This window comes from Delphinapterus leucas, chromosome 2 (assembly GCF_059928025.1).
Source record: "Delphinapterus leucas isolate spDelLeu-1000000601 "Yukka" chromosome 2, BTC_Dleu_Yukka2, whole genome shotgun sequence".
NCBI lineage: Eukaryota > Metazoa > Chordata > Mammalia > Artiodactyla > Monodontidae > Delphinapterus > Delphinapterus leucas.
Window position 1 is genome coordinate 38,776,686 of NC_143130.1, and position 14,779 is coordinate 38,791,464.

General features: G+C 38.2%; 1 protein-coding gene across 2 annotated transcripts in view; it reads left to right on the top strand.

The window, feature by feature from the left end:
* The window catches only part of BNC1 (basonuclin zinc finger protein 1), a 58,818-nt gene extending 47,721 nt beyond the window's left edge, over positions 1–11,097 (top strand). For both annotated transcript variants that reach the window (XM_030764029.2, XM_089906712.1), the window contains exon 5: positions 1–11,097. This exon is cut by the window's left edge and continues 17,115 nt beyond it. The gene's annotated coding sequence lies outside the window, so the exon portion shown is untranslated.
* Positions 11,098–14,779: the final 3,682 nt, after the last annotated feature.

Sequence of the window (14,779 nt, forward strand, 5' to 3'; positions counted from 1 at the left end):
TGGGGGGCTGAGGGGAGGTGGATGAAAATACAGAAGAAGACAAAAGTTTAAAAATCCCACCCTGCCATCATCCTTCCATCTTTTTCCTTTCTTTTGTTAAAAGAAAAGTTGTGTTTGTTTAATTATTTACTATTCTTTTTATCTAAGTAATATTTATTTTGGCTATTGTATTTATATTCTCTTAGATATTATATTTATATTTATATATTTCTAAGAGCTCCACATTCCAAAGGAGTAATTCTTCTTGGGATGTCTGGTTTTCAACTGCCTACGTTCCTTTCCTCCTTTGCTTTTGCTGTTTCCATGCACAGAACCTATGCAAGGTTCTTTCTGGTGATTTTTCACCTTTCAGTGGGGCTGGTTACTTGCTGAAGAATAGAGTGGGTATGAGTGAGGCTGAGCAGAGGGAGGGAGGAAATGGAGAGAAATGCTCTATCATTTTAGTCTATAAGGAGATGTCTTGTAGCACTTAGGAATGCTTTGAAGCATACATCAGAAAATTCAAAAATTTAGTGTCAGACAGCATTTATTTCAAATAACAAGAAATGTAGGCATAAGTAACTGCTGGGATTTGCGTAGTGGCCCAGCCTGGCCAGGGCCACCATCTCTGCAATTCTCTTGATTTTTCCCTCATTGTCAAGGAACAATGAGGCTTCTCTGACTCCAGTCACCAACCTGAATTGAAGGTAGGAGGAAGGGGTAGAGGATTGGCACTAAATAGGTTTTTCTGTATTATCAAGAAAAGCAGTTTTCCCAGAAGGCCCTAGCAGATTCTACTTCTGTATCATTGACCAGAACCATGTCACATGGCCATATTTAGCAGCCAGGGAAGCAGGGAAAGCAAAGATTTAGTTTTCCTTTCCTCTGTAGTGGAGGTGGCAACAAAGAAAGAGTTTGGAACTGTCTACTGAGTTAGCCAAGTAACAGAAACAGACTCACAGACATAGAAAACAAACTAATGAATACCAAAGGGAAAAGGGGTGGAGGAGGGATAAATTAGGAATTTGGGATTAACAGATACACACTACTATATATAAAATAGATAAGTGAGGACCTACTGTATAGCACAGGGAACTATATTCAATATCTTGTAATAACCTATAATGGAAAAGAATCTGAAAAAGACTATATATATTATAAATAAATAGAATATATATATTCAGTTGTACATATATAACTGAATCACTTTGCTGTACACCTGAAACTAACACAACATTGTAAATCAACTATACTTCAATATAAAGAAACCCAGTGGGGACTTCCCTGGCAGTCCAGTGGTTAAGACTCCACACTTTTACTGCAGGGAGCACAGGTTCAATCCCTGGTCAGGGAACTAAGATCTCATATGCTGCATGGCGCAGCCAAAAAAACAAACAAACAAACAGTGGTTTCCACATCTTTCCTTTGTCCTGGGACTAAGTCTCCTTTCATATTCCATTTTTCAACTGGGTGGTTGGCTCAGAGGTTGAGTCACTACCCCCTGTGCTATGGTCTGGAGATTACTGCCTCTTCTCAGAAGCCATACAAACTAGGTCACCAGCAACAAACTTGGCCTTCCAGTGTCACTTCTCCTTCAGCTCCATTTCCCCTGCCTTTCCAGTGTCCACCTGGCCTGTACAGGAAGTGTCCTTCTTCTTTCATGATTGACACCTGCTTCTGGATCTCAATGCTGCCATCTAGAGTCTCCCAGGTGGATGAGTCACTCCCAAGGGGGTGCACAAGATGATCAAATGGGCTGAAGGAAGAAAATATGGGGCTTCAGTTGATCTTATTTTTATCTTGACAAAACAAAGAAGTTCATCTTTACTGACCTTGAATATACAGCCAAACAAGGGCACCCTTGTTTGGCTCGTGTGTCAGGTGGACATGTGGTACATATTCGGAAGACTGGAAGCTAAACACATAGAGAAGTTGACAGTGGCTCTCACGCTCCTTCTTTCCCTCTCAGTGTGTTGCAGAGTAATGCAGTTTATGTGTGCCCAGTTTAGAGGATTAGCAACTATACTATCTAATTTTAAAACCTAGCCAATACAAAGTGAAAAAGAAGTTTACAGAGATTCCTGCCAAAACAAAAACAAGACAAAACAAAACAAAAAAACTATGGTGTTATGGAGTGGAAAACTGCACAACCTAAAAGTTGAGAATTATGTTTTATTCAGTGGACTTGCTGAGGACTCAAGCCCGGGAGGCAGCCTTTCAGATCGCTCTGAAGAGGTAAGAGAGCAGCCCAGGATATACAGGAATTTTTACAACCAAAACCAGGTAGTCGGAATATCAAAAGATTACTGTTAATTAAAGAAAAACCGGACATCTCAAGTTACTCAATTTAGCACTTTTCTATGTATGGGAAGATGCAAGAATCTGGGCTCATTGATATCATTCCTTTGATATGCACCTCAGCTATCTGGGGCCAGAATCCTGTTTTTCTCCAACCTGAATCCCCTCAGCGTGCACTGTTGGGGTGGCTGCAGTGGCTGCATCCTTTGTTTACTGATATGGCAGGAGACACTCATTGTCCACAGCATGAAGACAATACTAAAGCAAGCACAAACAAAACACTAAGATCAAAATGGCAGACATAACACCTCTTTTACTATTAGAGATGAACTTTTCATCAGCCACGTTACAGAGTAAAAACGACAACAATCTAATCAGATCTACGGAAAAAAAGACAAATTTTATCCAAAAAAAGTATTTGAAGCATGGATTCTTATATGAGTAAAGATGTGCTGTTAATAAATAAAATTAAAATGATCTGGCTTTCGGCTTCCCTGGTGGCGCAGTGGTTGAGAGTCCGCCTGCCGATTCAGGGGACACGGGTTCGTGCCCTGGTCCGGGAGGATCCCACATGCCGCGGAGCAGCTAGGCCCGTGAGCCGTGGCCACTGGGCCTGCGCGTCCGGAGCCTGTGCTCCGCAACGGGAGAGGCCACAGCAGTGAGAGGCCCGCGTACTTCAAAAAAAAAAAAAAAAATGATTTGGTTTTAAATATTGTTTAGTCCATTAAAATTTCATCAGTTTAAATTTTCTCCTTCAATCTGCTTTATCATTTATATAATTCATGAACATACCAATATTTGTATATAAATTACAGGGTTATGTGTTGGGGTGCATCTATTTTATTCTGATAGTGGTTTACAATCAAAACTGTTTGGAGAAGACTGCCCCTAGCAATGAACTTTCAGGTCTCTGACCTTCCTCAGATCGGGAGGGTTCTTGGTCATTAACTACACAACTCACTCAAGCTATTGTAACCAGAAAAGGAATTTATTTTTTTGTGGCTCACAAAACCTTTAGGGGAGCCAGACAGCAAGTCAGGTTTGGAGGCTACACAGCCAGGAGCAATGCTTGTCTAGCCACACAGTGTGATTCACCCAGCAAAGACCTTTCTTCTTCTACAGTGAAGACCCTATGCCAGCTGGGACCTCGGTCACTGGGTCTGGATGCCCTGAAACTCCACCACACTGCACCCAAGGCCAGACCCCTCCCCAGCCAACCTTCTAGAAAATTGAATCCACAAAGTTCCTGCCTCCTCCTGGCTCTCTTTCACATCAAAGAAAGTCTTATGCCCATTTCAGAGCCTCGATCACATTCTTTTTTGATGGTTGTTTTTTTTTTTTTTTTTTTGATGAGGTTTGAGGTGGGGAGTAGGAGGAGGAGGGAAAAAAAATGCCTTTACTTTGCCAATTTTAATAGTAATTTTCCAATTTGGGTAATTTAAACATGTAATTTAAAAGAAACATTTTCTTTCTCCTTTCTTGATCAATCTATCCAGAAATCTGTGTTATTTTTTTCCTTCAATTTGTTTATCAGTAAGACTAGTTCATTTTTCTACTTACTAATATACTACTTTTATCCTTATTAATTCCTTACTTCTGCTTTTCTTGTGTTTATTTTCTGTTTTCATAAGTTGAATGCTCAATTCATTTATTCTCACTCTAGTGTAAGAATTTGGTGCTAAGAATTTAACTCTTATGGAGGTTTTAAAATATAATGTTATTATTTTTAAGTAGTATAATTTTAACTTTTATTTCTTCTTTGATCCAAGATATAATAAAATTGTTTTGTTTTCATTTCCAAGTTTTACAAGATTATTTCTTTGTTTAATCTTAGGTTATTACTTTCTGATTTTATTGCATCATGATAAGATGTAGTGTGACCTGTACATTTTCAGCTTTGAGGAATTAATTGAGGTTTTCTGTGTAGCCCAGTATACAATTAATTTTTGTAGATGTTCCATAAACATTGGAAAAATTAGACCCAATAGGAGATTCTTTAATTTCTAGGTGGACCTTTAAAAATACTTTGCTATTAATTTCTAGTTTTATTCTATGTTATCAGAAAGTATTATTAGTAATTTTCTACTTTATGGAATTTAATAGTTCCTTTATGACTTTATACATGATCCATTTTTGCTAATGATCTGTGTGTGCTTGAGAAGGTGTATTTCCTATAATCAGGGTGTGAAAGTTTTATATATACGTAAAATCTACCTTATTGATTACGTAGTTCGTCTTCATTATTCCTGCTTATTTTGACCATTTGACCTGCCTTGTACTTGTAGTGGTATGTTAAAGCCTCCCACTATTAGTGTTTTCCTATCTGTGTCTCCTTACAACTACAGTATAGTTATAGGTGGTTGCTGCATTATTTGGTGCATATCTATCTATAATTGTTGTAGCTTAATTGTGAGTCATAGGTTCTAGCATCTTTATTTGTTATACTTAACGCTTTTTGACTTAAATACTGATTTGACTGATATCAGGATTACAACTACAGCTTTCTTTTCCTTTCCATTTACCTGGTATATTTTGCCTATTTCTTTATTTTTAACCTTTCTGAATGACTTTTCAGTGTCTCTTGTATACCTGTCAGCTTTATGAGCCAACTTAAAAATCCTTTTCTTTTATTAGGTGAGTTCAGTCCACTCACTTTTATTGATATGACATATATGTTTGGCCTCAATTCTGCCTTAATTTTTTTTTTTTTAGTCTTTTTTTTTTTTTTTTTTTTTTACGCGGGCCTCTCACTGTTGTGGCCTCTCCCGTTGCGGAGCACAGGCTCCGGACGCGCAGGCTCAGCGGCCATGGCTCACGGGCCCAACCGCTCCGCGGCATGTGGGATCTTCCCGGACCAGGGCACGAACCCGCGTCCCCTGCATTGGCAGGCGGACTCCCAACCACTGTGCCACCAGGGAAGCCCTGCCTTATTATTTTATGTTATAATTACTATACATGTATATTTATTGTATTTCTTTCTCTATTGGATGTATTTTCTTTGTTCTAATTTTTAAATTTTCTTTTGATATTTAGAGAGGTTTGCCAAGTCACAGAATATTTGGTTAGTTGTTACCCTTATATTTAGACCTTTTACAGTAACCTTACTTTTTATTTTTAATATATATTTTTTATTTTATAATAAATATATTTTTTATTTTATATATTTTTATATATTGGGTTTGTCAGTTATGAAAAGTATCCAGTAACTCCCACCTGTTGCCCATACAACAATCCATGAACTTATTCTATCATCCCCAAGACATATAATTCTTCCACTCTTGCCCCCCCCTTTTGTTTTAGTCTTAGACTAAAGTTACATGTATTAAATGAATTTGAAGTGTGTAGTGTTCTCTGTCTTCTAGTATGCCAAAGGCACAGGTTAGGGGTGGTTTCACTTGTTTTTCTTGTCAATCTGTACAGTTATTGGAGGAAGCATGGAAAGATATAAATAGGTGGCCACCATCATCCAGGGATACCTTGAAGTTCTCTTGAATTTTGAGAGCCCAAAATAAAATTCCTCCTGTGAACACGTGCTCTTCTGACTCATGAGAACTTGGCAAGCTTCCTTTCAAGTCACGGAATAGTGCTTCTTTATGTGCTCATGCATTTAATCAGATTTGAATGCTAAGAGTGTCATCCATGCCTTGTGTTTGCCCCCAACATTCTCCTTAGATCACTCCATGCATGCCTCAGGTGCTGATGGCATTCTGCCTTTATCTTAAGGTAAAGAACTTGTTACAGTTCAGTGATCAAGTCTCTCAAAGAGAAAAGGGAGGAAGCCAGGGCTGTGGGCCAAGGTCTCTACATAGTTTTTTCTCTATGTCTGGTAAAGATTCTGTGCCATGAGCCAGGCCCTCAAATGCCACTGATATTTATAGACAAGAAGATACTGAGTTGAGTGTTGCCTATCTGTCCTATTGCCCACTCTCAGTGTTCCCTCCCATCATAAAAAAACCCAAAAAACTAGGAATTCTTAGGTTTAAAAATCCACAAGTTCAACTGCCTTCTTGGGAGGGGAATTATAAATTAATACTTGGCATTCTTCTTGATCATGTTCCAGCTCACTGTGACTTCCAGAAATTAATGTTCTGTCATGCGACTGTCCACTTCTATAGAAAAGAAATAGGACATTTTTTAGTTTTTTATTCCCTTGTTCATTTACATTGGGATTGAGAGAGAAGAAGTAGGTTGCCTTTACTCAAGTCACCATTTAACCCTAAAATTTTATATAAAGATATTACACTTTTACAGTACCATGTAAATACAATGTTAAGAAAAAGTCTATAGTGTCATTCTTCATAGATGTTATCAGCTCATTAACTGCCCACACTGTGTGCCGGACTCCAGAAATAAGACATGGGTCCTTGAGAAACTTGCAATCTTGTGCATCAGGAAAAGGATGGCTATGTAAGATAAATAATAAATAAAATGCCTAGTACAGATACCAAATGCTATAGCCTTTGAGAAGAGTCTAAATCCTAGAGGGGAGTTTTGATGCAGGATATGAACAGAACTGGGCCACAAAGGGAGGGAGCCCTTAACCAAAGGGAAGTTGGGAAAGGGGGGAAATGAACACAGTTAGTAACTGGGGCATATGGTGTGGTCTGTGTGAGAGAGAGTGATGCTTTCTTTTCATCGTTAGCTGATGCAAATTACCTGCTTTCTTTGATAGCCTGGAAGAAATTTTGGTCTTCCCAAAGCTGGGGGTACAGTTATTCATTCATCACCTCTAATTTTCTTTGCTTTCTCCTTGAATGAATGAAATACTGCATACTGGTTTAGCCTTTATTAAAGAGGATAGTTGTTTACCTCAGAAACTTTGGGCTTCTCTAAAGTATGGTTGGCTGATGAAATCTATTTTACATGTCTGAAGATAATTTCTCCATTTCTGTTTGCCCGTTTGTTTTCTTGACACCACCCATTCAGAAAATATTGGTATAGTACTGTCATGGTTAATTTTGTGTCAGCTTGGCCGGGCCACAGTGTTCAAATATTTAGTCAAACATTATTCTGGATGTTTCCATGAAGGTGTATTTTGAATGAGATTAACATTTAAACTGGTGGACTTTGAGTAAAGCAGATTACCACTCATAATGTGGATGGACCTCATTCAATCAGTTGAAAGCCTTATAGAACAAGGACTGACCTCCTCTGAGAAAGAGGAAATTCTGCCAGCAGACTGCTTTTGGACTCAAATTGTAACTCTTCCCTGAGTCTCCAGCCTGCCAGCCTACCCCATCAGATACACACACACACACACACACACACACACACACACACACACACACTATTGGCTCTGTTTCTTTGGAGAACCCTAACTAAATACAAGTACCTAGGTAACTTCTTCATGAGAATGAATTTAAGAACAAGTATAATCACATCTAGGGCCTTTAGAAGGGCATTCACAAAGAATAGACTGCAATACTCTGTAATGACCTATGTGGGAATAGAATCTAAAAAAGTGGATATATGTATATGTATAACTGGCTTACTTTGCTGTACAGCAGAAACTAACACAGCATTGTAAATCAACTATACGCCAATAAAAAATTAATTTAAAAATAAAATAAAATATTATAAAATAAAATAGATAACCAACAAGGACCTACTGTATAGCACAGGGAACACTGCTCAATATTCTGTAGTAACCTAAATGGGAAAAGAATTTGAAAAAGAATGGATATATGTATAACTGAATCATTTTGCTGTACACCTGAAACTAACACAACATTGTCAATCAACTATGCTCCAATATAAAATAAAATAAAAAAGAAAGAATAGACTGAAGCTACCAGATAAATGATGGCAGATCTTTTAACCAGGGAAAAGCCCATTCTGTCAGTAGGTGCACCCTGGAAAAAAGAAGGAAATACCAAGCAATAAATATTTCATGCCCCTAAATTTAGAGAACATGAAATGTATGAAAGAAAAGATTAAAAGATAATACAATAGACTAAGAAGAATAGCAGGGAGATTTCAGAGAAAAGGAAAGAAATAGAGAACAAAAAGAAAAAATGTCTCTATATAACTAGCTCATATATGAGAATAAAAATCAAAGAAGATAATGAATTACACAAAAAAATGTCTCACAGAAAGGGAAAAGGCAAAGAAATAAAACAATTAGAGGTAAAATGATGGATATGGAAGACATGGACAGGTAAATGATACTCCTAAATAAAGAATAAACACATGTTAAAAAAAATTTCCAAAATTAGAACAGATGAAAACACCCTTGAAATGAAGAAATAACTATATCTTCAAATTTAGTCAATTGAAGACAACAAAGTTGTGGAGGAAAATATGATACAGTATCATCAAAACTGAGACATAGCCTGGAGAAGTTTCTCAACTCTAAAGATAAAGAATACTATTAGCACACAGGCAAGTCACCTATATTGGGGAATAAACCCAGGCAGGGTTCTGATCATCTCTAGAAAGACAATGCCAGAAGACAGGAATGTTAGACAAGAATAAAAACTCCATGCTTCCACCTAACAGGATGCTACCATTTTTTGTACAATAAAGCTATCACACTCTTCCCAAATAAGCAATATACAAAAACCTAACAGTTGCTATTTCCATCTCTGGGTGAGGCTAGTTTCTCTTCTAATTCAGTCAGAATCCCATGTGAACCATTTGGAACACAAAGACTAATATTAAGCCTTATATGAAATTGACCAGGGGAAAATGAACCCCATTTCTGTAACCGGTACTCAAGCTGTAGTTGTTGTATCCAGCTTCTTGTCTCACTATACATTTTAGTCCCCTTTATCCTCAGCCAGTCTCTTGGCAGATCCAGATTCTTTGGGGTAACCCAAACCTTCATTCCTGAACCATCTGACCCCCAGTGGTCTTCATTTAGTTTACTATTAACTTTCTTTCTACTGGACGTGGAAGCACTAAGAGATGCCTTAAGAGAATCCACTGAGTTCCATTGTGTCTTAGCAACTCAATTCCCTAATATGATTGGGATCACCCCAGCCAATACAATGACCCCCTTCTTTGCCTGTTAATTGAATGGCACATTAAAGTCCAAATTGGCCAATGGTAGTCTCAACTTATAACTCAAGGATGTTAATCAATTATGATCCCTAGTGGAAATATTCTTCTATTAGAAACTAAGACCTCTAAGCTAGCAAAAACCTATCATATTTGGAAGCAAAAATTTTGTGAGTGGGTTATTAGAAACACTCCCATTTCTACCCCTTGATTTCTAAACCTGAATATCCTGGCTATGGAAAAAATAGCACATATATTGATCACTGGTACAAGAAGAAAAGAAACACATTTTGTAGGATATACCCCAACCTTTCAGAGTTATTGTCTTCCAACTTACACTGTAGCTGTCTTCAGTAGGCCATTCTACTGTTCTCTCAGGCCAGCTGTTTCTGAGTGTTGGGGTACGTGGTAAAGCCAGTGAATTACATGAGCATGAGCTTGTTGTGATTCTCCTTTCGCTGTGAAATGAGTTGTTTCGTCAGAAGTGATGTATGAAATACTTTCCTGGTGAATAAAGCATTCCATAAGTCCAGGGAGGGTGGTACTATCGGAAGCATTGCAGATAGAAAAGGTAAATCCATATCCATAAATGATTATTCCAATGAGAACCAATTACTGCCTACTTCATATTATGGTATCATCATTGGCCTGTGCTGTTGGCAGGTTAGACATTCAGCTACATCATCCTGGTGAGGAGGAGGTCTACGTGTTGGGCCCATTGCTGCCATCACGGCCACTTTGAATACGGAGCATTCAGCAAGCAGTAAGCTGGCTGGGAAAAGAGGCTTGCTGACCTCCTCAGATCATGTCTTCTTATCTACTTAATTATTTTATGGTAGATGCCCTTTGGTGAGCACCCACATGGGACATAAATATCCTTACACTCTGTGCCCGTTCTAGGAGCTCCATCTTCATATCTCTTCCCTAGATCTCCTTTTCACTCCAATATTGTTCTTTCCAAGTCCCTGGCCAACTGGCCAACTCATAAACCTCTGCCAAGAGATAAATATAGATTCTCACCTCTAGTTATTTCATGTTGAATGAATTATCAGTGAAATGGACCACTTGAAGTTGTGGGAGGTGAGGGAATTTTTCTCCAATAATGTCTTTCAGGAGTATTTCTAATTAAGGTTGGGGCTCGTTCCAATATGGTAACAATCAGTTGAAGCTTAGCATGACTGTCCCTTTTATAAGGGGCTCCCCAGTTTGCCACAGTCCTCACTACTGCTTATCTTGTACATAGTTTGTTTCAACCACTTACATTTCTTGCCTAGCCCAGTAGTCATTTGAGTATAGCCAGTCTATTGAGAAATCCAACTCTTATTTTTTTTAATTGAAGTATAGTTAATTTACAATGTTGTGTTAGTTTCAAGTGTACAGCAAATTGATTCAGTTATATATATATCTATTCTTTTTCAGATTCTTTTCCATTATAGTTTATTACAAGATATTGAGTATAGTTCTCTCTGCTATACAGTAGGTCCTTGTTGTTTACCTATTTTATGTATAGTAGTGTGTATATGTTAATCCCAAACTCCGAGATTTATCTCCCCTGCCCCACTATCCCCTTTGGTAGTCATAAATTTGTTTTCTGAATTTGTCTGTGAGTCTTTTTCTGTTTTATTTATTTGTATCATTTTTTTTTAGATTCCACATAGAAGTGATATGATATTTGTCTTTCTCTGACTTACTTCACTTAATATGATAATCTCTAGGTCCATCCATGCTGCTGCAAATGGCATTGTTTCATTCTTTTTTATAGCTGACTAGTATTCCATTTTGTGTGTGTGTGTGTGTGTGTGTGTGTGTGTGTGTGTGTGTGTGTGTGTGTATACCACGTCTTCTTTAACCATTCATCTGTTGATGGACATTTAGGTTGCTTCTGTATTTTGGCTATTGTAAATAATACTGCTATGAAGGTTGGGGTACATGTATCTTTTTGTATTAAGAGTTTTCTCCAGATATATGCCCAGGAGTGGGATTGCAGGATCATATGGTAACTCTATTTTTAGTTTTTTAAGGAACCTCCATACTGTTCTCCATAGTGGCTGCACCAATTTACATTCCCACCAACAGTGTAGGGGGGTTCCTTTTTCTCCACACCCTCTCCAGCATTTATTATATGTAGAAGTTTTAATGGCCATTCTGACTGGTGTGAGGTGATATCTCACTGTAGTTTTGATTTGCATTTCTTTAATAATTAGTGATATTGAGCATCTTTTCATGTGCCTGTTGGCTGCTGTATGTCTTCTTTGGAGACATGTTTATTTAGGTCTTCTGCCCATTTTTTGATTGGGTTGTTTTTTTGATATTAAGCTGTATGAGCTATTTGTATATTTTAGAAATTAATCCCTAGTCAGTAGCATCATTTGCAAATATTTTCTCCCAGTCTGTAGGTCGTCTTCTCATTTTGTTTATGGTTTCCTTTGCTATGCAAAAGCTTTTAAGTTTAATTAGGCCCCATTTGTTTATTTTTGTGTTTATTTCCATTACTCTAAGAGACGGATCCAAAAAAATATTGCTGTGATTTATGTCAAAGAGTGTTCTGCCTATGTTTTCCTCTAGGAGTTTTATAGTAGCCAGTCTTACCTTTAGATCTTTAATCCATTTTGAGTTTATTTTTGTGTATGGTGTTAGAGAATGTTCTAATTTCATTCTTTTACACGTGGCTGTCCAGTTTTCCCAACATCACTTATTGAAGAGACTGTCTCTTCTCCATTGTATATTCTTGCCTCCTTTGTTGTAGATTAATTGATCATAAATGCGAGGGTTTATTTCTGGGCTTTCTATTCTGTTCCATTGATCTATATGTCAGTTTTTGTGCCAGTACTATACTGTTGTGATTACTGTCACTTTGTAGTATAGTCTGAAGTCAGAGAGCATGATTCCTCCAGCTCCATTCTTCTTTCTCAAGATTGTTGTGGCAATTTAGGGTCTTTTGTGTTTCCATACAAATTTTAAAATTTTTTGTTCTTGTTCTGTGAAAAATGCTATTGGTAACTTGATAGAGATTGCATTGAATCTGTGGATTGCCTTGGGTAGTATGGTCATTTTTAACAATATTGATTCTTCCAATCCAAGAACATGGTACATCTTTCCATCCATGTCTTCTTCAATTTCTTTCATCAGCATCTTATAGTTTTTCAGAGTACAGGTCTTTTGCCTCCTTAGGTGGGTTTCTTCCTAGGTATTTAATTCTTTTTGATGTGATGGTAAATGGGGTTGTTTCCTTAATTTCTCTTTCTGATATTTCATTGTTAGTGTACAAATGCAACAGATTCCTGTATATTAATTTTGTATCCAGCAACTTTACCGATGAGCTCTAGTAGTTGTCTGGTAGTGTCTTTAGGCTTTTTCTATGTATAGCATCATGTCATCTGCAAACAGTGACAGTTTTACTTCTTTTCCAATTTGGATTCCTTTTATTTCTTTTTCTTCTCTTATCGCTGTGGCTAGGACTTCCGAAACTATGTTGAATAAAAGTGGCAAGAGTGGGCATCCTTGTCTTGTTCCTAATCTTAGAGGAAATGTTTTCAGCCTTTCACCATTGAGTATGATGGAAATCCAACTTATTTATTCTTAACAACCATTTATAAAAAGTTTACTCTGTGCCATGTATGTTCCTAAGTGCTCTACAAATAGCAAGTTGTTTAATCCTCAGAATAACCTTGTGAAATAGATACTCTCATCATCCCCATTTTACAGATGAGGTAACTGAGTCCCAGAGAAATTAAGTAACATGTCAAAGGTCACTCAGCTAATAAGAAGAGGAACCAACAAGTCAGTGCAGGTAGTAGTCTGGCTCCAAAACTTGTTTTTAACCACCACTATGAAATAGTTTTATTTATTATTTTCTTCTCTGGAGAAATCTTTTTCCTACTGTGGAGAGGGCTCTCTTAACCCCTCATACTAATTCCCTAAATTCAGTTACCTTTTCATTGTTTTTTTTAAGATTCAGTCCAGTTGACTTTAATGTATCAATTGCAAGTGTGGTTTAAAGCTCCCTCTCCACTTCACCATCCTGACTAAAGTATAGAGTCGTGTTGTAAAGTGTCGGTAGCAGGATAGATTTGTTCAACCCCCACCTCTTCCTGGTGACTTCTTCTCTCTCCAGGGCAGGAGAAGGATAGAAACCTGGGGTTCTCCACGTTACAAGCCTCTCTTAGCTCATTGTCTGTTGGTGTGGTGTGAACAACGGCGAGGGGTTAGCACTGGTGCCATTAGGAGACTTGGCCACATCTTCGCCATGGTTCCCCAGCTGGTGGTATGGTGTTGCATTCCTAGGATACCTGTACAATGTCATTCCCCCTTGTGGTGGCCCCTGAAAGACTAAAGCTCCCTATATCATCTGCTCTCCATGGCAACCTGTGTGACTATAAACAAAGAATATCATCTGCCATATCAGAAAAAAAGAATGTTGTGGCCATCAAGCCAGCAGCCACTGCAGCCACCCACAACGGTGCACCCTGAGGGCATTCAAGATGGAGAAAAACAGGATCCTGGCCCTAGATAGTTAAGGTGCATATCAAAGGAATGATTTCATTAAGCCCAGTCTCTTGCATCTTCCTGTACATAGAAAAGTGTTAAATTCATTAACTTGATGTATCTGGTTTTTCTTTAATTAGCAATCATCTTTTGATGCTCGATTACCTGATTTGTTTTGTTTTGTTTCGTTTTTGCAAAAATTCCTATAGATCCTGGCTCCTCCCTTACCTCTTTGGAATAGTCCCTCAGAGCTGAGAGGCTGCATCCTGGTCTTAAATCCTCAGCCATGCCCCAAATAAAACATAATTCTCAACTTTTAGGTTGTGCTTTTTTTCAGTTGACAGGCCCTTGGAGTTCTGTGGGATCTCTCTTCCATATGTTTGGCTTCTGCGAAGTACAGGACGTGGCCCTGGCCCCTCGTCTGTCTTCTCCAGTGCTCTTTTCCCTTGCTCTGGTATCCCAGGGAAAGGTCAGCAAGTCAAGTGACTAAGCAAGAGCACAATCACAAATGGAAACCTCAGCCTCCCCATCTCACAGACTTTCCCAAATTCTACGAGTGATTCCCTTGGGGAATCCCTGACTTGGCTTTGAAGAGGTAAGTGGAGGAAAGAGTCTCTTCTCAAACACTGCACTGCCCTGCAGGGTGTCTTCCTCCCCTTCCCACCACTTTGTGGAGAGGAAATCTTGTGCACTGAGGTACAACAGCATCTCCCAACCTCTGCTCCCTGGAGCACCCATCCTATAAGATGTTCCAAGAATAAAGGATCCTGAGGGTGAATTCATTTGACATGAGCTACATACTTTGTCCCATTTTGAAGATTAAAAATTTTGTTAGATTTGTCCCCCATTTATTAGATTCTCTAACATATTAGAGGCTCTAAGAATCCCCACAGTCAAGATGGCTTAACTGTGCTTTAACTTAGCATTTGCCAAACTTATGTGACTATGTAATTCTTTTTGCCCTACACTTATTACTGTACCAGTCACAGATCCAGACAAGAGGAATCTTTGCCCTGGG